Source organism: Penaeus monodon, chromosome 14, assembly GCF_015228065.2.
Source record: "Penaeus monodon isolate SGIC_2016 chromosome 14, NSTDA_Pmon_1, whole genome shotgun sequence".
Classification (NCBI taxonomy): domain Eukaryota; kingdom Metazoa; phylum Arthropoda; class Malacostraca; order Decapoda; family Penaeidae; genus Penaeus; species Penaeus monodon.
The window spans coordinates 39820337-39847836 of NC_051399.1; the positions used below are offsets into that span (position 1 = coordinate 39820337).

Sequence of the window (27500 nt, forward strand, 5' to 3'; positions counted from 1 at the left end):
TATAAAACTTTAATAGAAATGAAAACTGAAATTTGTTCTAAACTCATATTCATTTGGAAACCGAGAATCAAATTGTTTCTTCCGATAAAGGGGATATACACACGTATAAAAACTAAATAGAAATAAAGGAGTGATATGAAATAGTACGGAGGATATACTATCATGATTGCCATGAAAACGAGCGAAATAATATGAAAAGCTCACCCAACGTCACGGGTAAAGACAAAACAATGCTATTTAAAAAACCCAGAGTAGGAGTAGGAACGAGGTACAGGGCCGATAATTTTGATGAGGTGAGATGAGATTGTGTGTGTGTGTGTGTGTGTGTGTGTGTGTGTGTGTGTGTGTGTGTGTGTGTGTGTGTGTGTGTGTGTGTGTGTGTGTGTGTGTGTGTGTGTGTGTGTGTGTGTGTGTGTGTGTTTTGTCTGAATATGTTCATCGAGGCAAAACCTTCAAACATGTAATAGTGGTTATTTGTTAAAAGGATTGGTGTCTCTTTCAAATATTGAAATAAAGGTGTTCATACTTACAATTATCTTAAATTATCTTCAAGCTATATTGTAAACAAGGGAAAAAATAATAAAACAAATTAAAGGTTCATTCACTATACCTATATCAATTAATGATATAAACGACTACAGCGAACGACGAAATAAGTCGTACTCTGATATGCCGTATGCAGTATATAGTAAACAGTATTCACGACTACCATATTTCACGCTACCGAACTCCATGCATGCACCTTTACTGATTACAACAGCACATACGACACCCATGGAAAAATGGTAAAATTTCCTCTGTTAGGCACTTTAGGTGGGTCTGTATGAAATTAATTTAGATTCTTGTTCTGATTCTCACAAAAGTACAGTAACGTGTTGATAAAGTGTCATGAGGGCCACATGTAGCACAGGGATAGTGTTTTTGTCAACTTAAAGTGCTATAAAAGTTGCCAGATGCAGAAAACACTTGCAAGAGACTATGAGGACTATACTGTTGACACTTCATTCCGTTTGGAAAAGCCAAGTACTGAAGAGGGAGATTTTGATTTTTGGTTTATATTAGCAATATTTATATTATATTAGAAATATCATTTTGGTAGACTGCACTACACTATAGGTGGTCAAAAGGTACCACACTCATGTAGACATGTACATAACTGATATTCTTATTATATGACATCAATTTTGTAGCTTTAGTAATAGTGATTTGTAGAAATATTCTAACCAGCTCTTAAATTTGCAAATTAAGTAAGTCCATAGTCAGCCGTTCATCCTTTCAGCACGGTTCTCGCACCTTAGGAATCGGACAGGGGAAGGAAGGGGCTGGGGAAGATAATGAAAAGGAAAGAAGATTAGACCGTACAAAATTACCTGAGCCGAGAGCTGAGGTTCAGGGTTGGGGTGATCTACATTGGGCCTCAGTCTCCGTCTTCTACCCCCTCCCCCTTACGACAACGAGCAAGGGATTGGGGAGGGAGTATTTTCATAATACATGTCCTTTGGGAATAAGGGGGTAGTAGACTGGATATATATATATATATATATATATATATATATATATATATATATATATATATCCAGTCTGGGTGGGCAAGCCAGCCCAAGTCAGTGCTGATCCCAAGCCCGGATAAATAGAGAGAATGATTACCTAAAAGGTAACACCGTCACTCTCCGTGGAAAGGAACTGGGGACCCTACCACCTACTCACTCCAAGAGCATCACAACATGAAAAATTACAATTAAGTATCATGCTGTGACCACGGCGGCTCAAACATGAACCTACCGTTAAAAAAAGACTGGATTTAGGGAGCGTCAACTTTCCATTAGCCCAAAATGTCTGTTTTCTCAATAACACAAAGGAAAATTACAACTAACTTCTTCCAAGGAGGTCCGAACTCATAGCTTCTGGTTTGTTAGACTAGCGCACAAGCTACTGAGTTATAAAAACTTCTTTTCATTATATGAAAACCGTGCATGATTTGACAAGTTTTTTGAAATGCCATGCAGCACAAACTTGTTGATCTAGATCTTGCCACAGGTAAATATTGTGCACGGGTCTTACTATACTTCATAAATAAACAAATTCAAGTGCTGTGCATGCCATCTATTAAATATCAACTTTAAAAACAGAACCACTATACCACTTAGAAAAAGTACTTCAGTAAACATGGACTGTAGCTCATGGATGCCACTGGCTTATCATTCCTCTCTCTATTTTTCGTGTTCGGTTTCTTAGTAACGTAAGGGAAAACTATGTCTCTGCCTCCAAGGAGGATCGAACTCCTGGCCTCTGGTTTACTAGACCAGCGCTCTAGCCACTGAGCTATGGAGGCTTCCTTCCTTTGAATAGCACATATGTGGCCAGTGTTTGTAAAATGGTATTGTAATACCAGAACTTCAAATCTGTCGATACAAATTTCGCCCCGGGTAAATATAACACATGTATTGATATATTTTTATCTTTCAAATGAATAAACAAGTAATTTATGCAAGTTTATGACCATAATCATCAAAAGCTTTTGGGAGGTGTAATATCCGTCTTGCTGTTTTGACATTGGAAACAAGTACTTTTATTAAACATGGACATATGCCATGAGCTCACCCTCTTCTCATTTTAAGTTTTCTGCCTTCAAGGAGGCCTGAACTCCTGCCCACACACACACACACACACACACAGCCCTTGCTGACCAGCAAAGTGTGAGTGTGTGTTAGCCTCATTTGCCTCTACGTTACGGTAGCTTTCATAAAGGACATTTTTTTTCTCTCTCTTTTTTCTTTTCTTTTTTTATAAATGTTTGCATCCAAATTTCGCAGCAAGTGGATATTGTGACACTTATTTTATCTTACTCCCGCACGACCATTTATGCTATCTCTTGTATATTGACTTAATAATTGTAATCGCCAAAATGGTTAACGCAATGGCCGCGGGTACATGAAGTGACCATTTTTTACACAGATGGCTCCACAAGTGTTCAGCTATCAAGGCGTCAATTAGTAGGTACTACGTGTCCTCCCCTAATTTCTCCATTCATTAAATTTTCTTGATTTTTCCCCCAACATCGATATATATATATATATATATATATATATATATATATATATATATATATATATATATATATATATGTGTGTGTGTGTGTGTGTGTATACATATATATATATATATATATATATATATATATATATATATATATATATATATATATATGTATATATATATCAATGATATTAATCCAAAAGTCAAAGAAAAATATTAACAAGTAAGATAGATAAAGCTAATATTTATCTCGTTGGTGACTAAGAACTTCTGAAGTCCATCCAAGAGTAAAAAAAAAAAAAAAAAAAAAAAATGCTGGTAACCCATATTACATCACAAAATAAGTACCGATTAAACATGGACTGTAGCTCGTTTATATCTATGGCCTATTGTGTATGTCTACTTTTACTCTTCATGGTAAAGTTTCTCACTAATATAAAAGAAAATTATCACTTCCTGCTCCCTAGGACCTGCTGTTCTCTGATTTACAAGACTAGCTCTCTCCTCACTGACCTATAGAGACTTTCTTAGCTTTAAAAGAAACATATGAATGTGTGGTAAGAGTTGATGGCCCTTTTTCAACTTTGTAATTTTTAATTTTGACATGGGTTAATATTGTGACATCTGTTCTATCTTTGCTCATTTAACCCTTGATAAGTCAAGTTTTTGTGAGGGTTCATGTTTTATGGAGTTCTGCGACGCTTATTAAGGTTTTAATTACAAATCCGCTCAATTTGCACGAGTGAATGCTGTTGCAGACCTCTCATATTCGAATCACCAAATATGAATGATATATGTATTCCTAGATAGAGGCACGCAGACATAATAAGCTAATAAACATACACGAGCCATAGTCAATGATTAATCAGTATTCAGTGTGGCGCCTACCCCCTGTAACCTTTCGCTCATTATGGTTTTGAAGTGAACATAAAAGAAATGTCATGTATTAACGTAATACATATTTGAATGAAGAAGATAAAATAGCTATTGCAATATGTACCTGTAGCAAAATTTAAATCAACAAACGTTAAGACCATAATTGCTGGTTGAACTTTTCATGAAGACTTACTTTGAAACTCCATTACTCAGTAGCTAAAGCCCTTCTCTAGTACACCACAGGCAAGGAATTCGATCCTCCATGGAACCAGAAAGTGATCATTGTCCTTTAATTTTTAAGGAAAGCTGAACATGATGAGATGATAGGGATTAAGAGCTAAGATTTGTTTCCTGTATTATGAAAAGATGCGTCCATAGCTCAGTAGCTAAAGTTCTGGTCTAGGAAACCTGAGGCCAGTCGTTCGACCCTCCTTGCGGGCAGAAAGCTACACGAGATGCAATTCATGTTTACTCATAACTTTCTCTCAGTTATATATTGCACTCATAATGTTTTGTTGATTTTGTCAGTATGCAAGAGTTGGCGTGCATAATGAATGAAAAAGTAATTAGTTTATTCTTGACCAATCAGAATTATTTGTTTGATTTTTAAAAATTATCTTGTGGGATTATGTTAAACTATTTAAAACGTTGAAAAAATCTATAAGTAATGTATCTCATTAAAGAATAAATAAATAAATAATAAAAACAAGTATTATGCTTTAAAAGTATATAATAATTGCATAAATATTATGCATAATTAAAGTTAGTTTAAAATATTAGTCTCCTTTAGGAAACATATGACCTAAGTTACAATCCTCCTCCAATATATTTTCTCAGTGTATATAGGGAGACAAGTACATACGTCTTTGGTCTGAGAATTATGCACATCATAGGCGACCGTCAATGGCTCTTGGCATCCCTCAACATGCTTCACTTTTAGCCATCATCGGCCTATGAGTCAATCAGTCTTGTGTGCCCGATTCTCAGCCTTGTTAATATAACTTCCACCTGTCGGCTGGGATGGATGCTGATCACCCAACTGCCAAGGTCATCTCTAATCTCTCAGAAGTTGTTTCTAGGGGTATACCTTCATTTCTCCTTCCATTTATCACAAAGATAACTTCTGATGTTTTGAAGTTGATGTATGGGAGAGGAATATGAACATCACAGGGTTGAGTGCCAGCTGCCTTGGCCCTCCGATCAGCTCGCTCATTCTCATGGATACCAGCATGCACTGACACCCAACACAGTTATCTTCTTACGTGCTGACATCAGTGCAAGCTAATTATGAACTGAATGTGGTGAGTTTAGGCTCTTGAATGCTTACAAAGCACTACGAGAGTCAGAATATATTACAACAGAACGGTTCCTAAGATCTCTTTGACTGCTGCACGGTTTTCTTGCTCTGACAGCTTGTTGGCACTCATCAGACCACCACGGTAACGGAGGTCGACGGCACTGCCCACTACTTTTGGGAATGGATGTTTCTGCCGTAAGGTGAATTCGTGATGTGAAGTGATCAACAGCATCTTGAACACACTGGAAATATTCACAGATCCCTGCATTACTGCAGTCGATCTAAAAAGATTCCAGTTTGCATGTTCAAGTCACCATCCCTTCGCCCCAGTGGCTGGAATGCCATTCACCTCCTCCAAAAGTGTTGGAAATAGGTCGATTCCATATAAGTCTTCCATGACCTAGCAAGTGAAATCCAACTCTGCACCAGGTGGACCAACTGTTGGATTAACATTTGAGAATGTCCCAGTTTGAATTTGGAAGTGTGTGGGTGTGTCACTGTTCAGAACAATGCAGAATGCACTTCATCTATCAGAAAGGTGGTTGCACACGCATGCCCATCAAGCAGATTAATGCTTCAGCATGAAATCTGACCTGCTGATCTGCGACTATAGGCGGAACTTAACGAAAGAAAATTGTAGTTTATGGTCTAGCCATCAGTAGAAAAAAGGCAGAGAGAAATATGATTGACAGTGGCAGATCTAACCATGATCATTTTGGCATAATAACAACTATGATAACATTAATAACTTTAAATACAGTCTGCACTGTGTATGCTATTAGCCAGTGATATATGTTACCCTCTTCCATGTACTGCTTCCAAAGAAGATCGAACTTCTGACCTCTGATTTACTAGATCAGCAATAGCTGAATATTCGAAGCTTCTTCATGTAGTCTCAGAAACAGCACTTGTGTAAAAGCAACTCTTCATCACATGTTCATGTAGATATTATAGTTTTTACACATTTTAATTTTGCTGTAGATGAATATTGTGACATTTCTTCAAACTTATTCTATTACGGCCATGTAAGTCAGCTCTTGAATATTGACTTCATAAACGTGATCACCAAAAAGTTCAATACCTGCCTTCGCCTGGGTGCTGGTAACTACATCACTGAGAACAAGTATTGATTAAACATGGACTGTACATAGTGAATGTCGTTAGTCTATTGTTTGTTTCTCTCTACTCTTCGTGGTAAGGCTTCCCAATAAAAATACATAATAACCATTCTGCCTCTAAGGAGGATCGAACTCCTGACCTCTGGTTTACAAGACCAGCGCTCTAGCCACTGAGCTATGGAGGCTTCCTTTCATCGAGAATGAAACAATACTTGTGTAATAAGTGTTCGTGGTCTTTCATAATCCAGTCACTTAATACTGATCAACTATTTAATGAATTTCGGAGCAAAAACAACAGAGGATTACCTGATGCTCTCGGCAGGCTTGGCCAGAGCATGGGACACAAATCACTCGTTTTCCAGTCCCTCTTTCTGCTGCAGAGTTGAGATTCTGGAACACAAACTGGGAGGCCTTTCTGATGTTGGCACTTCTCATACGAAAGAAATGTCTGATGAGGCCCTTCCTCATCTCCATCAATAATTTCTTTCAAGCAAGTGGCATTCTTCAGTTTTTCACATCACTGTAGACGATGGAATCGTTGAAGGCTGTTATATTTGGCATCCCTACAAAGAAAAATATATGTATACAGGCCATCGTCCAGTGGGTGGAGTACAGCGATCAGTTTCTCCAAGCAAGATCTTCTGTCGGCAGTTCTCATGGGGTCAAGGATTATAGCATGCCTTGGCTGACCCCTTCCAGAATGAAATTACTCATTTGTATGCCTTGGTTGACCCCTCCCAGCATGAATTAGGTTTCCTTGTCAAAGTAGGTGATGGTTGAACAAGTAATTGCTACCGTTATCACAAGCTATGGTGTACTAGGTCTTGGAGGCAGAATGTTTAAGAACCTAAACACAAAGAGTAGAAGCAGACAGACATAAATTCATGGAAAAAATGAGTCATAGCCCATGTTTAATCAGTCTTCGTTCTCAATGATATAGTGTTGATTGCAAGCACCAAGACAAGGAAAGTACAAACTGCCATACATTCCCGTAATATATGGTAAAAGAGAAAAAACAGATATCACAGTATTTACCGGCAGCAAATCTAAATTTACAAACCAACGAAAACAGGTACTACTATTTCACCAAAATAATGATTAGGCCACTATTCTCGTACACCAGTTCGCTTTTTGCCTTGTAACCACTTTCTGATTAAGTTTAGAAAGCGAATATACAAGAGTTGCCATGCAATACCCTCATAAATATTAATAGGAAGTGAACTTTCATGAAATGAGACTTATTTTGTTATATGCACTGCTCCTTCACCATAGTAATGAAGCCCCCATTATTAAGTGACTAGACCGATATTCTAATATACCAGAGGCCAGGAGTTCGATCCTCCTTGGAGGCAGAAAGTGATCATTGTCATTAAATTTATCAAGTTTGACATGAAAAGGGGGTGACAGGCTTCATTGCCTAGTGGCATACATGTAGTGTGGTGTATTCTTAATGAAAAATTTGGTCTCAGTGGCATACTGACATGACAAGAATTGCACCTAAAACCTTTGGCTGTTATGGTTATGAAGTAAATATATAGAAGCTCACATGTACGACCAAAGTCATTAAGATAATTTGATATTTATTTGGATGAAATAAGATAAACAGATGTTACAATAGATACCTGTAAATAATCTGTATTAACAGACTTCTTATAGCAGTAACTGCTGTACGAACACTTGCTATAACATATGTGCTGTTTCCTTGCAATTAAAAGTAGCCTTCATAGCTCAGTGGCTAGAGCGCTGGTCTAGTAAACCAGAGGTCAGGAGTTCGATTCTCCTTGGAGGCAGAAAGCTATTGGTATAATGAGGTACCGTCCACATTACTCAGTGCTTATTAGTGCCATATTGCCCCATTTTGTTGATCTTGCAATATACAAGAGTTGGCAAGCACGCTTGTAATAAAGATATTTGGTTTCTCTTTCACCTTGCATAGTGGTCGACACCTGCCCACTATGTAGGGTCAAATCAGAATCTGCCTAATTAAAGGAAATCTGGTTTTACACGCATGCCCAGCAGGTATATTGAAGCTGCAGACCACCCTCAGCTTTTTACACCTTTTCACTGACCGGGTTGCATTAACATGCACTTGAACCCTCAACCCAAAAGCACGGTTAGCAAATGTAATTATCATCAACCCGCTTCCAAAGAAGGTCTATAACGAGAGATCTCGCTATTGCTGCTTATAGAATTTTTTTTGGTCCAAGGGTCCAGCTGTCTTTTCATAGGCTCCGCATTAACATAAAATAGCAAAAGACCAGATAGAATACTTCTGATTATAAAATGAAGGTCAGAGGTCACCCACTTCTATTCTATTCTATTTTCTAAAGTAAAATAGACAAGGATCACATACTGCCTCCAAAGAAGAAACTCCTGGGCTCTGATTTATTAGACCAACAATTATAGCACGACTTTGACTGTTTCACCTCAGCATGGTATGGCCTTGGCTGACTCCTCTCAGCATGACATAGGTGCCCTTGCCTAGGTAGGAGATGGTATTGAACATATAAGTGCTACTGCTTTCACCTGAACATAAAGACATAAGCTAATGGCATACATGAGCCATAATCCATGTTTCATCAGTACTCAGCGATGTAGCATTGGTTGCAAGCACCAGTACAAGGTAAGTATTACACCCCTTGTAACCATTTTCTCTTTAAGGACAGAAAGTTAATATACAAGAGTTGTCATGCATTACCAAATAAGTATTAAAAGAAAAAAGAAAACGAAATTAGATATTACAATATTAACCTGTAGCAAATATTTAATTAACAAACTTTTGAAAACCATCAGCGTTGCACAAGCTTTTCATGAAGACTTGCCTTGATATATGTACTGCTTCTTCTCACTGGCTAGATGACTTGTCTACACCAGCGACCAGGAGTTTGATCCTCCATGGAGGCAGAAAGTGACTATTCAAAAAACTAATAGCATACAAGCCTTGCAGTCTATAATCAATAAAATACGTGGTCTCGGTGTCATACCAAAACACCAAGTACTGCATCATAAACTTTTTTTGCTATTATGGTTCTAAAGTTAATATACAAGAGTTCACTTGCACAAGTATAATCTATTAAATGATATGGTATTAATTTGGATGATGGTACAATGTTTACCTGTAGAGAATTTATATTAACAAAGTTGTTGGAACCTATAAGCTCTGTATGAAAACTTGCTATAACTTGTGTAAAGGAAGCCACCATAGCTCAGTGGCTAGTAAACCAGAGGCCTCCTTGAAGGCATAATACTATTGGTATACACGAGGTACAGTCCATGTTTATCCAGTACAGTGCCATATTGTGCTTCTGTTTTGCTGATCTTGTCAGTCTTCAAGAGTTGGCATGCATGGCTGTAATGAATAAAGTATTTGGTTATTTTTGACCATAGACAACCAATCGGAATTCACCTAATTTATTGGAAACATGGAAACCTGCTTCTAAGCAAGGTCTTTTTAACAATAGGTTACACCACTGCTGACTTGCTGCACATTTGGGTGGAGCTTAGAAAGATAAAATACTTGTTAAGAAGAAAATGAACAGCAATACAGACCAGATAGAATACATCTGATTACATGGTCAGAGAAAGAGAGGGAAAAAAATCTGTATGGGAGGGTCACCTTGGCAAAATAACAATAACGCCATTATAACGAAGTACCGGATATAGTAATTACAGAAATGCCCGGCGTGTATGCCATTAGCTAATGATAGCTGTCTTCTATTCATGCTAGGCTTACTCAATAAAATGAAGGACAATGATCACTTACTGCCTCCAAGGAAGACAATTCCTGGCCTCGGACTTTCTTGACCATCACTAATCACAGAGTTATGGAAGTTTTTTTTTTTACATAGTCCCAGAAAAGTACCAACATTTTTTTTCATCACATGCTCATGCAGTACTTAAGGGTATTCAAATATTTTTAAAATAATATTTCTATCACGGTCAGGTATGTCAGCTCTTGAATAAAGACAATATCATCATAATCATCAAAAGGATTATGGGGTGCAATACCTGCCCTGTCCTGGGTGCTAGCAATCCATGCTACATCAATGAGAATAAGTACTGATTAAATGTGGACTGTACCCCATGCATGCTATTAGCCAACTGTGTCTCCTTTAACTCTTTGCGGTAATGTTTCTCAATAATATAAAGAAAAATATCACTTTCTGCCTCCAAGGAGGATCGAACTCCTGGCCTCTGGTTTACAAGACCAGCGCTCTAGCCACTGAGCTATGAGGCTTCACATCAGTAATTATTGATCACTTCTGCCTCCAAGTAGACTGAACTCCTGGCCTCTGCCTTTTTTTCTTTCTTTTTTTCTTTTTACATACTCCAAAAAACAGTATTTTTAAACTAAATTTTCATCACATGTTCATGAAGTATTTATGGATTTCACAGATAAATATTGTGACATTTCTTTTATCTTATTCAATCATAATCACCAAGAAGTTTAAAGCGAGCAATACCTGCCCAGTGCTAATTGTTGGCAACCCTTGCTACATCACAGAATAAGTACTGATTAAACATAGACTGTACCTCATTTATACCATTAGCCAATTATCTGTCTCCCTCTTCTCTTCATGGTAAGGTTTCTCAATAATGTAAGGAAAATTATCACTTACTGCCTCCAAGGAGGATCGAACTCCTGGCCTCTGGTTTACAAGACCAGCGCTCTAGCCACTGAGCTATGGAGGCTCCCTATCTTGCAGCAAGAAACAGTACGTGTGTTGTAAGCGTTCATGATCATGCAGCCCTTCCGCGAGTTTCATCCAGATGCAAGATACAGACAGAAAACTGCAAGAAAGGAACTGATCATTATGGTACTAAGGAACCTTTCTCGTCTCAGTTTTGGAAGAATGATGGAGATTGCCCAAGACTAATGGTCTCGGCCTGCGGGACCAGAGCAGGACGCGCAAATCACATTTGTTTTCTGGTCCCCCCGTTTGCCGCAGTTGGGGCTACACGTTTGTTTTCCTTTTTATATATACTACCAGCATAAAGGCCATACTTTAATGCACAGAGATCATGGAGCACCAACTAGAAGACCTTCCTAATGTGGACACTTCTCATGCAAAAGAAAGGTCTCATGAGGCCCTTTATCATCTCCATCAAGAAAGTCCTTCATGCAAGTGGCGTCATTTCCTATCTTCACATCACTTGTGGTGATTGAGAAAGTGACAACTGACATATTTAATACCCCCCCCCAAAAAAAAAAAAAATATATATATATATATTTATATATATAATAATAATAAATAAATAAAAATGCATGTAAACCACTTATCGGCAGTTCTCATAGTCATCCAAGGGGTTAAGTGTTATGGCATAGCTTGGCTGACCCCTCTCAGTATGATTTTTCCCAGCTAGTGGATGGCACTGAACATGCCAAGGTACAATGTCTTGAAGGCAGAAAGTGATCATTATGTAGTGAGAGACCTTAACACACAAAGTAGAGCAGACAGAGTTAATGACATCATAAGCCATAGGTCATGTTTCATCAGTACTCATTCTCAGTGATGTTACCATTGGTGGCAAGCACTCTCTGTAAATAATTTTCTGATTAAGATTAGAAAGTGAATATACAGGAGTTGTCATGTATTACATTAATAAATACAGGTATCACTTCCTAAAGGCATGCACGTCATGCTGTGTATGATTAATAAAGTACCTGGTGTCAGTGGCATACTAACAAGACAAGTATTGCACCACCTATTGGCTGTTATGATCATGAAGTAAATATATAAGTGCTCACATGTTCAGCCATAATCAATAAAATGATTTGACATCTATTTGGATCATATAAAATAAACCCTTTTACAATATCTAAAACTTGTAGTAATCAAGTTGTGAAGCCAGTAATTGCTCTATGAACACTTGCTATAACAACTTTATAACAAGTGTTTCCACACATGATACAAATTTAGCGTCTATAGCTCAGTGGCTAGAGTGCTGGTCTAGTAAACCAAGGTCAGGAGTTCGATCCTCCTTGGAGGCAGAAAGCTATTGGCATTCATAAGATACAATCCATGTTAACTCAGCAGTTGCTGTTAGAGCCATTTTTACCCTGTTTTGTTGATCTTGCATTATATAAGAGTTCCTGGCATTTATGACTTGGGGTATCTTTAATCCTAGATAGTGACTCTATGCACCAGCCAATCGGTATCCGCCTGGGTGTACTGTACATGTATGCCCAACAGGCATATTAAAGCTGCAAAGCAAGGTTTTTATAACAAATCTCACCACTGCTGATCATGTGGGCAGAGCTAAAACTCTGGTACTAGAGCAATGGAAGCTTTCTTACATAGTCTTAGAAAGCGTACTTGTGTTAAAACAGATTTTCACCACATGTTCATGCAGTACTTACAGTTTTCACATTTTTTTCATTATTGCACTGCAGGTCATACATGCCAGCTCTTGACTATTAACTATATAATCATAACCAAAAGGCACTTTTGGTTTACTTTTTTTTTTTTTTTTTTTTTTTTTTTTTTTTGTGTGTGTGTGTGTGTGTGTTAGTCTTTCACCAAAGTAAGGAAACCTCCATTATTCTGTTATTCTAGTACACCAGAGGGCAGAAGCATGATCTTCCTTGGAGGCAGAAAGTGATTGTTGTCCTTTGATTTAATAAAGTATTAGGTCTCAGCGGCACCAACGTAACTATTGCACTAAAAAAGATTTGGATATTATGGTTATGAAGCTAATGTACAGGAGATCACATGCACAACCATGATTAATTAATTTGGTATTGATTGGATGAAATAAAATAGAGTTGTGAAGCCTAAAAGTGCAGTATGGATTCGTGTGATGTTTACGCTACTACGAGGCAAGCCTCCATAGCTCAGTGGCTAGAGCGCTGGTCTAGTAAACCAGAGGCCAGGAGTTCGATTCTCCTTGGAGGCAGAAAGCTACTCAGCACTTGCTCTCAGTGCTATATTGTGCCCCATGTTTTGTTGATCTTGTCAGTCTACAGGACTGACAAGATCACTGTAATGAATAATGTATTTGGTTTATGGATTCCCTTGATTTATCAGAAATCTGATTACAGATTACCATCAGGTATATTAAAGCTGCAGTCCATTCTAGGCAAGTTTTATATAGAACAGATCACACCCCTCCTGGCCTACTGCGCATCTGAGTGGAGCTTAAAGAAAGACAATTCTGGTACATTTGATTATAACACGAAAAAACTGAGAGAGAGAGAGAACAGAATATGAAAGACTGGCAGATCTAGTTTGTTAATAATAATAATATTATTGAGACTAAGAATTTTATAGATTGCACGTGTATGTCATTAGCTAGTAATATTTGCATCCTATTTGATGTTAACTTTTCTTAATAAAATAAAGGGCAATGATCACTTACTGCCCCTGAGGAAGATCAGCTCCTGGCCTAGGATCTAAACCAGCACTTGCTGCAGAGTTAGAGAAGCTTCCTAACAGACTCAGAAACGGACTTATATTAAAACAAGTCTTAATCACATGTCATGCAGTACTTACGGTTTTCAAATATTTTGTAACTTAAATTTCGCTGTAGGTAAATGTGATATTTATCTTATTTCGTTGTGGTCATGCATACCAGCTCTTGAATATTAACTTCATAATCATAATTACCAATAGATTTAATAGGCGCAATATCTACCTGTGCTACCTGCTGGCAACCTGTGCTAATAATATAAAGGAAAATATTACTGCCTCCAAGGAGGATCGAACTCCTGGCCTCTGGTTTACAAGACCAGCGCTCTAGCCACTGAGCTATGGAGGCTTCTTATCATGTAAAGAGTGGATAGCGGACGTTCATGGTCATGCAGCCCTTCCACGAGTCATCCAGATGCAAGATACAGACGGAAAACTGCAAGGAAGGAACGGATTATGGTACTGAGAAACCTTACCATGAAGAGAAGAGTGCCTCAATAATCTAAGGAAAAAATACCCTTTCTCCCTTCCGCTAGTTTCAAGATGCCTGATACCGAAGCAAAATAATTTCAGTGCCTTTTTATGGACCTATGGACCCCCCCCCCAAAAAAAAAAAAAAAAAAAAAAAAAAAATCGACAATTTCATTACTACTCATAATTACAGAAGTTAAAATACAGAAGATACCGCAGGCTTATCACATTACAGTCATCCAATATCAATAACTATTCTAAGATCGACGAAAAAACAGTGAATAATCATCATTCATTCTTGCAGCTTTGGCAGACTCCTTGGAGGCAGAAACTGATCATTATCAAACATAGAGTACTTGTCACACCCTTTAGCAGAATGATGTTGATGGTCTCATTCTGATGGACTCGGCAGGCGGGACCAGAGCAGGAGAGACTTTTTTCTAGTGTTTTTTTTTTTTTACTACAGAGCTGCCAACATACATTTTTTTTTTTAAAAGCAAAAGTTGTTCCTGGTATAAAGGAAGGTCATACCGTAGTACTAAAGATTTCTTTCGTCAGCAGTATACGTAGACTTGTTCTCTTACTTTATAAGAAGCCTCCATAGCTGGTCTTGTAAAACAGAGGTCAGGAGTTCGAGAAACCTTACCACAAAGAGTAGAAAGAGACTAATTGGCTAGTGGTATAGACGAGGTACAGTCCATGTTTTTTGTTGTTGTTGTTGTTGCCAGCACCCAGTACGAGGTAGATATTGCACCCCTCAGTCCTTTAGACCTTTTGGTGATTATGAATGTAAAGTTAATATTCATGAGCTGGTATGTATGACCGTAATGAAATAATATAGATATCACAATATTTACCTGAAGCGAATTTTGGGTTACAAATATGTGAAAATCGTAAGAACACAAGTACTATTTCTGAGACTGTAAGGAAGCTTCCATAGCTCAGTAGCAAGCGTAAGTCTAGTAAATCGGATCAGAGGCCAGGAGTTTGGCCTTCCTTGGAGGCAGTAAGTGATCACTGTCCTTTATTCTAATAAGAAAATCAGATATTAATACAATACAGAGATTATTAGCTAATGACATACACGTCGTGTAGTCAATAAAGTATTTATTCTCAATGACATTATTATTAGTATTGATGTCATGCCAAGGTAACTCTTCATAGCTCTGCCAGTCATATATATTCCATTCTCGCTCTTTCTCTCTCTCTCTTTTGTGATATAATCAAAAGTCTCTTTAAGCTCCACTCAGATGTGCAGTAGGTCAGCAGGGGCGTGATCCGTTTTATATAAACCTCGCCTAGAAGCGGGCTGCAGTTTTAATATACCTGCTGGATACGCATGTGCAATCAGATTCCCGATTAATTAGGCGAATTCTGATTGGCTGTCTACGGTTGAAAATAAACCAAATACATCACTTATTACAGACATCCGTGTCAACTCTTGAAGACTGACAAAATCAATAAAACAGGAGCACAATTTAGCACTAAAAGCAAGTGCTGAGTAAACATGTACAATACCTCGTATATACCAATAGCTTTCTGCCTCCAAGGAGGACCGAACTCCTGACCTCTGGTTTACTAGACCAGCGCTCTAGCCACTGAGCTATGGAGGCTTCACTTAAAAATAAACATCACTTATGTTGTAGCAAGTGTTCATACTCCACTTTTAGGTTTTACGACTCTGTTAATAGAAATTCAGGTCAATATTGTAACACCTTTTTAATCTTATTTCATCAAAATAATGGCAAATAATTTAATTAATTATGGCTGTGCGTGTGATTTCCTGTATAACCGTAATACCCAAAACACTGCACTGCATACACTGCACGGCATGTATATCCTTGACTAATGATGCCTATCAACCTCTTTTCATGTCCAGCTTTCTTAGCAAAGAAAAGGACACTGTCTGCCTCCAAGTAGGCTTATGCTCATGTGCAACACGTTTTCACGAGTTTGTTATTCTAAATTTGCGGCTGGTAAATATTGTGATATATAAGTTTATCCTTTTTATTTGAATGTACCAATGATGGCAGCTTGTATATATTCACTTCACAACTATATTTAGAAATAGGATATAAGGGGTGCAATACATGTCTTGTCCTAGTGCTTGCAACCAATGCTACATCACTGAGAACGAATACTGATTAAACATGGAGCTGACTCATTTATACAATTAGGTAATTAGCTGCTTCTACTCTTTGTGTTCAGCTCTCACAGTAACAAAATGATCACTTCCTGTCTTGTGCACCTTGGCATGTGATAGCAGTAACAATTATATGTTCACTCCTACCTGAAAAGGGAACATAAGTCATGCTGAGAGGGGTCAGACAAGCCATGCCAAAACTCATGACCTCATGAACGACTACAAGAACTGCCGATAACTGGTTTACATCCCTTGGCAAGAACAGCTCTCTGTAATCCACCCACCGGTGTAAGTGGCCAATATTAATTTTATTTAATTTTACTTTTCATTCATTATTAATAATATTTTTATTTATTATTATTATTCTTTGTAGGAATGGTAAATAGAACAGCCTTCAATATTTCCATCGCTAATAGTGATGCAAATTATGGAAATAAAGACGCCACCTCATCAGACCTTTCTGTCGCATGAGATATATTTACGTTAGGAAGGTTGAAGTTGGTCTTCCAGTGCTACATAACCATTTGTTATGATTTGTCTGCTAATTCTAATTTTAGGAAAGCAAGCCTCCATAGCTCAGTGGCTAGAGCGCTGGTCTAGTAAACCAGAGGCCAGGAGTTCGATTCTCCTTGGAGGCAGAAAGTAATCATTGTCCTCTATATTACAGAAAAGCCTTATCACTAAGAACAGAGAGGCAGACTAAATAAGCTAACGGCACACAGTCCATGTTTAATCAGGGGCGTCAATTCTTGTTATGAGTTGGGGGGGTGACGGGTAAATTTGCCCTAAAAAAATAATTTTTGCCCTGCAAATCACGAAAAAGAAAATGCTCACTAGCTCTTTATAAGTAGCCCGGAATGGACCATCAACCAGTATTATATATCGTATTATTGGTAGAAAATTATGAATTATAGATACCAGAAAATTTGCCCTGCAGAACTAGATTTTGCCCTGCAAAAAGAGGCTTTTTTAAGAGTTGGGGGGATGAACCACCCCCCATACCCCCCCTTAAGTGACGCCCCTGTGTTTAATTAGTACTTGGTTCGTGTTATAAGGTCAATGTGAAATTTCTGTCATGCATAACCACAATGAATATTTTAAAACTTACAACATTCACTTGTTGCAATTTTGGAAGTAACAGACTTGTGAAAAATGATACAATTTTTAATGAAATCTTAAAATGTGAGCTATTATCCTCATTATGCAGTGTAGTCTCCATAGCTCAGTGGCTAGAGGCCAAGAGTTCATTTGTTCAGTGATTGGCTGCAAATCACGTAAAATAAAATAAACTGAAGTAATGATAATAATAATAATAATAACACTAATGAAGATGATATTAACAACAATCGCGGTACCATGGCCATCATCATTATCATTATTAGCATTTTACATATACCTAGTTGCATCCCTATATCTGCTATTGTTATTTTCTCAGACCCTCATGTTATAATCAGAAGTAATCGGTCTGGTCTGTATTGCCATTTTCTGTTATAACACAGAAACCTAATTTATTATATAGACCTTGCAAGGAAGCGGGTTGTAACTTAAATATACGCAATTGACATAAACATTTCTGATAAATTCAGTAAATTCTGATTGGTCGATGGGTAGCAGCTACCCCTGATAATTTATTAACAATAATTTTATTCATTACAGTTATGCATGCCAGTTCTTATATATTGACAGCATCAATAATACAGGGGGATACAGTATGCCACTTAGAGCAAGTACTGAGCAAACATGGACTGTAGCTCATGTATACTATTTGTTCTCTGCTCCCTAAGAGGATCAAACTCTTGGACTCCCGTTTATTAGACTAGTCCACTGAGCTATGGAGGCTTCCGCAGTAGGTGCACAGGAGACGATGCACTTATTAAGGCAAGGGTTCATAAAATGACCATACAACATTTATGGGTTTCACGACTCTGTTAATGCAAATTTTGCCACAGATGTTTTATGTCATCATTCACACTAATAGCAAAGTATTATATTTATTATGTGCATGTCAGCTCCTGCATATTAACATATTAACCATAATCATAATAAGGTTTCAGTTACAATACTGGTCTTGTTAATATGCCACTGGGACAAAGCACTTCACTCATATGTGTGCACATCACGTATGCCAGTAACTAATGATACCCGTTTCCCAAATCTCTTCATGTAAAATTTCCTCAACAACATTAAGGACAATGATTACTTTCTGCCTCCAAGGAGGATCGAACTCCTGGCCTCTGGTTTACTAGACCAGCGCTCTAGCCACTGAGCTATGGAGGCTTCACTATAGTATGAGGGTAATAGTACACTTTTTAAACTAAGACTTCATTAAAAGTTCATGTAGCACTTTTCACAAGTTTGCTAATTCAAAATTTGCAACAAGTGAATATTGTAATTTTTTAAATTAATAGTCAATGTGGTTATGCATTACAGAAATTGCACATTGAACTTATAACTAAAACCAGCTAAAGGCTTCAAGGATAGCAATACTTTTTGTTCTGGTGCTTGTAATCAGTGGTACAATAGGGCCAAGTACTGAGAAAACATGGACTGTTTACCATTAGCTTATTTGTCCGTTTTATTCTTAGTTTTTTTTTTTTTTTTTTTTTTTTACATAAAGGACAATGATCACTTTCTGCCTCCAAGGAGGATCGAACTCCTGGCCTCTGGTTTACTAGACCAGCGCTCTAGCCACTGAGCTATGGAGGCTTCTTCAAATTTGGATTGGCAGACATATAGTAAGTGAAGTGGTCATGTAGCATTAGATCACCAACTTAAACCTTCCTAATGTAAACATCCCTCATGCGAAAGAAAGGTTTGGTGAGGCCCTTGATCCCCATCCAAAACGTCTTTTATGTAAACGGCCTCTTTCCATAATTTATATCACTATTGGCGATGGAGATATTGACGGCTGCCATATTTAGCATCCCTACGAAAAAAATCTAGGCCACTTATGCCCGCTGGTGGATTACAGAGACCTGTTCTTCCAAGAAATATTTGCTGCCAAGGGTAGGAATGTAAACAAGTTCTCATAGCCGTTCATGAAGTCATGGGTTATGGCATGACTTGCCTGACTCCTTTCAGCATGACTTAGGTACCATTGCCAGGTAGGAGTGACATTAAACATATAATTGTTATCTCTATCACATGCCAAGGTGCACACGGCAGGAAGTGATCATATTATTACTGAGAAACCTGAACAAAAGGCATAAATAAGCCAGACCATGTTTAATCAGTATTCGTTCTCAGTGATGTAGCATTGGTTGCAAGCACCAGGATAAGACATGTATTGCACCCCTTCTATCCTTTTTCTGATTATGAATATAAAGTGCATATATACGAGCATGCACTGGTATATTTAAATGAAAAAGATAAAATTAGATTTCACAATATTTCCCAGCAGTAAATTTAGAATTAACAAACGTGAAAACCGTGTGTTGCACGAACTTTTCATGCCGTGTAGTGTATGCTTACTAAAGTACTTGTTCTCAGTGGCATACCAAGATAACTACTACTACTAAAACGTTTTGGCTATTGTGGTTATGAAGTTAATATACAGGTCACATGAACAACCATAATCATTTAACTCATTTGGTATTAATTTGGATGAAATATAATATTGATCTGTAGCGAATTTCTATTAAAAGAGTTGTAAAACCTAAAAGTGGAGTATGAACACTTTCTACAAGATGTGTGATGTTTATTCCAAAATGAAGGAAGCCTCCATAGCTCAGTGGCTAGAGCGCTGGTCTAGTAAACCAGAGGCCAGGAGTTCGATCCTCCTTGGAGGCAGGAAACTATTGGTATATATTAGGTATTATCCATGTTAATTCAGCACTTGCTTTTAGTGCTATATTGTGCTCCTGTTTTGTTGATCTTGGTCTACAGGAGTTGACATGCATGACTGTAATAAATCATATATTTGGTTTATTTTCAACCGTAGACACCTAATCAGAATTCGCCTAAGTTATTGGAAATGTGATTGCAAATGCGTAGCCAATAGGTATATTAAATCTGCAGCGAGGTTTATATAAAACAGATCACTGCTGACCTACATTCGAGTGGAGCTTAGGGAAAGGAAATTCTGGTCCTCTGGTCCAGCTACAGTTTATCAAAATGGCAATAGATACTTGCCATGACAATGACATCAATAACAATTATGTACTTTACATAATGTTATTATATGTTATTAGCTAATAGTATCTGTATTCTATTGATATCAACTTTTCTCAGCAAAATAAAGGACAATGATCACTTTCTGTCTCCAAGGAAAATTGAACTCTTGGCCTCTGATCTGATTTACTAGACCAGCACTTGTTACTCAGCAAAGGAAGCTTCCTTATATTCATAGAAACAGTTCTTGTACTAAAAAAAAATATATGTTTTCACATATTTGTAATTCAAATTCGCTGTAGGTAAATATTGTGATATTTATCTTATTTCATTATGATCATTCATACCATCTCTTGAATACTAACTTTATAATCATACACATCAAAGGGTTTTAGGGGTTCCATATATACATTCTACTGGGTGCTGGCAATCTGTGCTAAATCACTGAGAAGTACTGCAAAAACATGAACTGCACCTCGTGTATACCATTAGTCAGTTGTGTGTGTTTTTCATTAATATAAAGAAAAATTATCACTTTCTGCCTCCAAGGAGGATCGAACTCCTGGCCTCTGGTTTACAAGACCAGCGCTCTAGCCACTGAGCTATGGAGGCTTCTTATCGGAAAGTAAGAAACAGTACGTAAGCTGCAAGCGTTCGTAGTCCTGCAGCCCTTTAGCGAGTTTCATCCAGATGCAAGATATAGATGCTCTTTCTGCTACAGAGATGGCAACATACATTTTTTTTTTAAGCAGAACTTGGTCCTAGTATAATGGCAAGTCATACTGTAGTAAGTAGAGATTCTGGAACACCAACTTGGAGGCCTTCCTGGTGTGGACACTTGTGAAAACAAAATCTGATTAGATACTTAGTCATCTCCATCATTCTCCGTCCTTCCTTCCATTCTTCACAGCAACGTTGGTGATGGAGACATTAACTGTCAGATCTAGTATACCTGTGAATTCATAGATTAATTGTACATCTTCCAGTGGGTGGAGTACAGAAAGTAGTTCCTCCTAGCAAAGTCTGCTGCTAAGACCATCGTGGTAAACTAGTCGGCAGTGACAACCTTTCTTACAGCCGTCTATGAGGTTATGGGTTATGGCATGACCTTGGCTGACCCCTCTGTGCAGGAATGTTTCCTTGCCCAAAAAGGGGATAACACTGAATATGAAAATGCTACTTTTATCACATGCCATTGAACATTTTGAGCCATACCCGCAAAAGAGAACAAGTCTACGTATATTGCTTACGAAAGAAACAGAAAAAAAAACATGAATAACATTCGACAACGAATAAGGGTCAGAACACAAACCTAAGTATATCAGCAAGTATAATTTAGGTATTGCAATAAAATTAATTACTTTACTATCTTGTTACGGATGTTTTCTATAGACAGATTCTTGCCAATTAAAGCATGCCCTGCATAGACGAAAACCTCACTCTCAATCGGCTGCCCTCAACGACTTTTGACCTCGACGTCGTCAATATCGGCTCGGCAAAGTTCCTTCTAATGTTCCTCATCGTGTTTTCCTTCTGAGGTCTGAGATCCGAATCGCTACTGGTATTGCTGGAGGTATACTCGGAGTCCTGGAATCGATTCTTGGAAATCTTGTAGGTCACTTTCCTCCTCTAAAGATGATCTAAACATCTTATATCATATCTGTGGTGCCGAGTTTTCAAAATCATCCAGAACATCATTACTGGCCTTGTAGACTTAAAACAGATTAGAAATGGCGTCGGAGGCGAGTCCAGTCAACGTTGTCATGTATCACAAAATGCGCTAAAATGCATAATTTACTCTTATTTCCAAACTACACATGTAATTTCGCTAAAAAAAACTCTAACAGTGTGAATTTACTGTAAGACAACCATATAAACACTTTCCCGGGTATTAACACCAAGGACGCTGATCAGTAATGGGATTTAGCCAAAAGAGAAGAGAAAAGAAAAATGTTTACCTACTTATTTTCTAGGATGTTTATCCCAAGGTGATACTTCCCAGTGAAATGGTGGGCGGAAAAAGATGCAGGATTCCACCATCGATTTCCTCATCCAAATTGACACATGAATGAAAATGGGACGCACCTGTCCTTCCCTGCCTCCCAGTCAGATAAGGTCTAGTTAGGATGGTTCGTTATGCACACGCCATCTGTCTAACCTGATATCTAATCGTAGTAATATTTGTTCCACTTCCAGTATTTGGTACTGGCCATACTATGGGTGGTAGTATTTCGCAATTCCTTTGTGTTCAGTGATTGGCAGCAAATCACGTGAAGTAAAATAAACTGAAGTATTAATACATATCACTAGTAAAGATAATGATAATATTAATAACAATCATGATACAATTGTCATCATTATTATTATTATCATTACCATTGTTATCATTATTACTATTTGTATTATGCATATACCTAGTTGCACCCCCTCCATATATCTGCTCTTGTTATTTTCTCAGACCCTTATGTTGTAATCAGACGTAATTTGTCTTGTCTGTATTGCCTTTTCTGTTATACCGTAGAACTTAAGTTCCGCTCACATTAGATGTAGGACAGCAATGGGGAGATCTCTTGGTATATAGAGCTTGCATGGAAGTGAGCTGTAACTCAAATACAGCACTTATAAGTTTCACGACTTTGTAAGTATAAATTTTGCCGAAGATGTTTTATCTCACTTCAGTCAAAATAATAGCAAATTATTCTACTTATCATCTGCATATCAGCTCCTGCATATTAACATATTAACCATAATCAGCAAAAGGTTTTAAGTGTAATACTTGTCTTGTTAATATGCTACTGGGCCAAGCACTTCATTAAAAATGAACTACACGTCGTGTATGCCATTAATTAATGATGCGCGTTTCCCTATTCTCTTCATGTAAAATTTCCTCAATAATAATAAGGACACTGATAAGTTTCTGCCTCCAAGAAGGAGTTTGTAAATTCAAATTTTGCAGCGTATATAAATAATATATATATATATATATATATATATATATATATATATATATATATATATATATATATATATATTATATATATATATTATATATATATATATATATATATATATTTTTTTTTTTTTTTTTTTCTGGCTCCAAGGAGAGCAATACTTTTTGTTCCGATGCTTTTAATCAGTGTTACAATATGGACCAAATACTGATTAAATATGGACAATATACCATTAGCTTATTTTGTCTGCTTCGCTTTTCTTTGTGTTTAGGTTTTTCTGTAACATAAAGGACAATGATCACTTTCTGCCTCCAAGGAGAATCGAACTCCTGGCCTCTGGTTTACTAGACCAGCGCTCTAGCCACTGAGCTATGGAGGCTTCCTTTCTTAAACTTAGAATTAGCAGACATTGTAAGTGAAATGGTTAAGTAGTACTGGAACACCAACTTCAACCTTCTAATGGAATCCTCTCATGCGAAAGAAATTTACATAATTTACATCATTATTGGTGATGGTGATATTCACGGCTGCCATATTTAGCATCCCTACGAAAAAAAAGTCTAAGCCATTTACGCCGGCGGGTGCATTACAGAGAGCTGTTCTTCCAAAAAATATTTGCTGCCAAGGGTAGGGACTCACCGGCAGTTCTCATAGGCTAGGAGTTCGATCCTCCTTGGAAGCAGTAAACTATTGGTATATACAAGGTATTGTCTGGTTTATTCAGCACTTGCTTTTAGTGCTATATTGTGCTCCTGTTTTGTTGATCTTGTCAGTCTACAAGAGAAAGTATGCATGATGTATAATGATAAATAATGTATTTGGTTTATTCGCCTATTTTTTCCGAAATCTGATTGCTCATGCGTGCCCAGCAGGTATGTATGCAGCCCGCTTCTAGACGAGGTTTATATAAAACAGTTCACACCACTGCTGACCTACTGAACATTCGAGTGGGGCTTAGAGAGAAAACTTAAACTCTGGTCCTCTGGTCCACCTACATTTTATCAAAAAAAGGCAATACAAACCAGATAGAATACTTCTGATTATAGCACGAAAGGCGAGAGTGAGAATAGAATATATATGATTGGCAGATCTTGGGGTTACCTTGCCATGATAATAACATTAATAATAGTAATATCATTGAGAACAACTACTTTCTACACTGCACGTATATCATTAGCTAATAATGTCTGTATTCTATTGATATCATTTTTTCTCAATAAAATAAAGGACAAGGACTATGATCACTTATTGCTTCCAAGGGAGATCAAACTCCTGGCCTCTCATCTGCTTTACTAGACCAGCACTTGTTACTGAGCAAAGAAACAGTACTTGTGTTAAAACAGGATTTTTTCACATGTCATGCAGTATTTAACGGCTTTCACATATTTGTAACTCAAATTTCGCTGAAGGTAGATATTCTGATATTTATCTTATTTTATTACTGTCATTCATACCATCTCTTGAATAATCATAATCACCAAAAGGTTTAAGGGGTGCAATATCTACCTACTACTGGGTGTTGGCAACCGGTGCTAAATCACTGAGAATTACTGAAAAAAAAACAAGGACTGCACCTCGTGTATACTATTAGTCAGTTATGTGTGTGTCTCCCTCTACTTAAAGTTTTTGATCAATACAGAGAAAAAATATCCCTTTCTGCCTCCAAGGAGGATCGAACTCCTGGCCTCTGGTTTACAAGACCAGCGCTCTAGCCACTGAGCTATGGAGGCTTCTTATCGTATGGCAAGAAACAGTACGTAAATTACAAGCGTTTATGGTCATGCAACCCTTCCGCGAGTTTTATCCAGATGCAAGATATAGACGGAAAACTGCAAGAACGGAACTGACTATGTTACTGAGAAATCTTACCATCAAACGTAGATTACTCATTACAGCCTTTAGCAGAATGTGTTGATAGTCTTTGTCTAATGGTCTCGTCAGGAGGGATCAGATCAGGATATGCATCTGTCTAACCTGATATCTAGTAGCAATATCTGCTACAGTTCCAGTATTTGGTACTGGCCAGCTAGTGTCTATGTGTGATAGTATCTCGCAATCCCTTTGTGTTCAGTGATTGGCTGCATATCATAAGTAAAATAAACGAAAGTAATAATAAAAATACTAATAAAAATAATGATAATATCAATAACAATCATGATACCACTGCCATCATTATCATTATCATTACCGTTGTTATCATTATTACTATTTGTATTATGCACATACCTAGTTGCACCCCAACCCTATACCTGCTCCTGTTATTTTATCTAACCCTCGTGTTATAATCAGAAGTAATTTGTCTTATCTATATTGCCTTTTCTGTTATACCGTAGAACCTAAGTTCCGCTCACATGATATGTAGAACAGCGGTGGGGAGATCTCTTATTATATAGAACTTGCATAGAAGTGAGCTGTAACTTAAATATACGCAACTGGCACAAACATTTCTGATAAGTTAGGTAAATTCTGATAATTCAGTGGGTAGCAGCTACCCCCGAAGTCTTATTAAGAGTTAAGATAAAACAATTTTTAAATTCATTACAGCCATGCATACGAGCTCTTAGAGATTTACAGGATCAGTAATACAGGAGGATACAGTATGCTACTTAGAGAAAGTACTGAGCAAACATGGACTGTAACGCACGTATCCTATTTGATCTACGCTCCTTAGAAGGATCAAACTGCTAGCCTCTGGTTTATTATACCTGTGAACTATCCACTGAACTATGAAGCCTTCCGCAGATGCACAGGAGACGATGCACTTATTAAAGCAAGGGCTCATAAAATTAAAAATGGACTGCACGTCGTGTATGCCATCAACTAATGATGCGCGTTTCCCTATTCTCTTCATTTAAAATTCCCTCGATAACATTAAGGACAATGATCACTTTCTGCCTCCAAGGAGGATCGAACTCTTAGCCTCTGGTTTACTAGACGAGCGCTCTAGCCACTGAGCTATGGAGGTTTCACTGTATAGAGATTGTTAGTACACATTTTAAACTAAGATTTCATGAAAGTTAATTTTCAAGTTTGTTAATTAAATATTTGCAGCCAGTGAATATTGTGAGTTTTTTTTCGTTCTGGTTATGCATGGCAGCAATTGCATATTGACCTTACAACCACAACCAGCTAAAGGCTTCAAGGAGAGAAATACTTTTTATTCTGGTGACTGCAATCAGTGTTACAACACGGATTGATTACTGATTAAATATGGACTGTAAGCCGTTAGATTATTTTGTCTGCTCCTCTGTTCTTCGTGTTAAGGTTTTTCTGTAACATAAAGGATAATGATCACTTTCTGCCTCCAAGGAGAATCGAACTCCTGGCCTCTGGTTTACTAGACCAGCGCTCTAGCCACTGAGCTATGGGGCTTCTTATCGGAAAGTTAGAAACAGTACATAAATTGCAAGCGTTCATGGTCATGCAGCCCTTCTGCGAGTTTTATCCAGATGCAAGATATAGACGCTCTTTCTGCTGCAGAGCTGACACTATGCATTTATTTATTTATTATTATTATTTATCTATTCTTTATTTTTAAGCAGAAATTGTTTCCGGCATAAAGGCAGGTCATACTGTAGTGAGTAGAGATTCTGGAACATCAACTTGGAGGCCTTCCTGATATAAAAAAAGATCTGATAAGATACTTCGTCATCTCCACTATTCTTTGTCCTTTCTTCCATTCTTCACATCCACGTTGGTGATGGAGACATTAGCTGTCAAATTTATTATACCCATGAAATCATAGACTAATTGTCCATACTCCGGTGGGTGGAATACAGAAAGTAGTTCCTCCTAGGAAAGTATGCTTCCAAGAGCATCGTGGTAAACTAGTCGGCAATGACAACCTTTCTCACAGCCGTCCATGAGGTTATGGGTTATAGCATGACCTTGGCTGACCCCTCTCAGCAGGAATATGTTCCCTTGCCCAAAAGGGGGCAGAACTGAATATGAAATTGCTACTCTTATCACATGCCATTGCGTATTTCGAGCTAAACCCGGAATATAGAACGAGTCTACATATACTGCTAACGAAAGAAGTAGGAAAAACGTGAATAACATTCGACAAAGAATAAGGGTCACAGAACACAA

At 37.6% G+C, this 27500-nt stretch overlaps 18 non-coding genes across 18 annotated transcripts; 5 read left to right on the top strand and 13 right to left on the bottom strand.

Moving 5' to 3' along the window:
* Positions 1-2259: 2259 nt before the first annotated feature.
* Trnat-agu lies at positions 2260-2332 on the bottom strand. Its single transcript has one exon. It is a non-coding gene; the product is annotated as a tRNA-Thr (tRNA).
* Positions 2333-6439: 4107 nt separating this feature from the next.
* Positions 6440-6512, bottom strand: Trnat-ugu. Its single transcript has one exon. It is a non-coding gene; the product is annotated as a tRNA-Thr (tRNA).
* Positions 6513-8044: 1532 nt separating this feature from the next.
* On the top strand, positions 8045-8117 carry Trnat-agu. Its single transcript has one exon. It is a non-coding gene; the product is annotated as a tRNA-Thr (tRNA).
* A 2374-nt stretch (positions 8118-10491) lies between these two features.
* On the bottom strand, positions 10492-10563 carry Trnat-ugu. Its single transcript has one exon. It is a non-coding gene; the product is annotated as a tRNA-Thr (tRNA).
* Positions 10564-10946: 383 nt separating this feature from the next.
* Trnat-ugu lies at positions 10947-11019 on the bottom strand. The gene has a single exon. It is a non-coding gene; the product is annotated as a tRNA-Thr (tRNA).
* A 1228-nt stretch (positions 11020-12247) lies between these two features.
* Trnat-agu lies at positions 12248-12319 on the top strand. The gene has a single exon. It is a non-coding gene; the product is annotated as a tRNA-Thr (tRNA).
* An 832-nt stretch (positions 12320-13151) lies between these two features.
* Positions 13152-13224, top strand: Trnat-agu. Its single transcript has one exon. It is a non-coding gene; the product is annotated as a tRNA-Thr (tRNA).
* A 788-nt stretch (positions 13225-14012) lies between these two features.
* Trnat-ugu lies at positions 14013-14085 on the bottom strand. The gene has a single exon. It is a non-coding gene; the product is annotated as a tRNA-Thr (tRNA).
* Positions 14086-15747: 1662 nt separating this feature from the next.
* Trnat-agu lies at positions 15748-15820 on the bottom strand. The gene has a single exon. It is a non-coding gene; the product is annotated as a tRNA-Thr (tRNA).
* Positions 15821-16915: 1095 nt separating this feature from the next.
* Trnat-agu lies at positions 16916-16988 on the top strand. Its single transcript has one exon. It is a non-coding gene; the product is annotated as a tRNA-Thr (tRNA).
* A 1566-nt stretch (positions 16989-18554) lies between these two features.
* Trnat-agu lies at positions 18555-18627 on the bottom strand. Its single transcript has one exon. It is a non-coding gene; the product is annotated as a tRNA-Thr (tRNA).
* Positions 18628-18983: 356 nt separating this feature from the next.
* On the bottom strand, positions 18984-19056 carry Trnat-agu. The gene has a single exon. It is a non-coding gene; the product is annotated as a tRNA-Thr (tRNA).
* Positions 19057-20066: 1010 nt separating this feature from the next.
* On the top strand, positions 20067-20139 carry Trnat-agu. Its single transcript has one exon. It is a non-coding gene; the product is annotated as a tRNA-Thr (tRNA).
* Positions 20140-20999: 860 nt separating this feature from the next.
* Trnat-ugu lies at positions 21000-21072 on the bottom strand. Its single transcript has one exon. It is a non-coding gene; the product is annotated as a tRNA-Thr (tRNA).
* A 2645-nt stretch (positions 21073-23717) lies between these two features.
* On the bottom strand, positions 23718-23790 carry Trnat-agu. Its single transcript has one exon. It is a non-coding gene; the product is annotated as a tRNA-Thr (tRNA).
* Positions 23791-25068: 1278 nt separating this feature from the next.
* Positions 25069-25141, bottom strand: Trnat-ugu. The gene has a single exon. It is a non-coding gene; the product is annotated as a tRNA-Thr (tRNA).
* Positions 25142-26303: 1162 nt separating this feature from the next.
* Positions 26304-26376, bottom strand: Trnat-agu. Its single transcript has one exon. It is a non-coding gene; the product is annotated as a tRNA-Thr (tRNA).
* A 334-nt stretch (positions 26377-26710) lies between these two features.
* Trnat-agu lies at positions 26711-26782 on the bottom strand. Its single transcript has one exon. It is a non-coding gene; the product is annotated as a tRNA-Thr (tRNA).
* Positions 26783-27500: the final 718 nt, after the last annotated feature.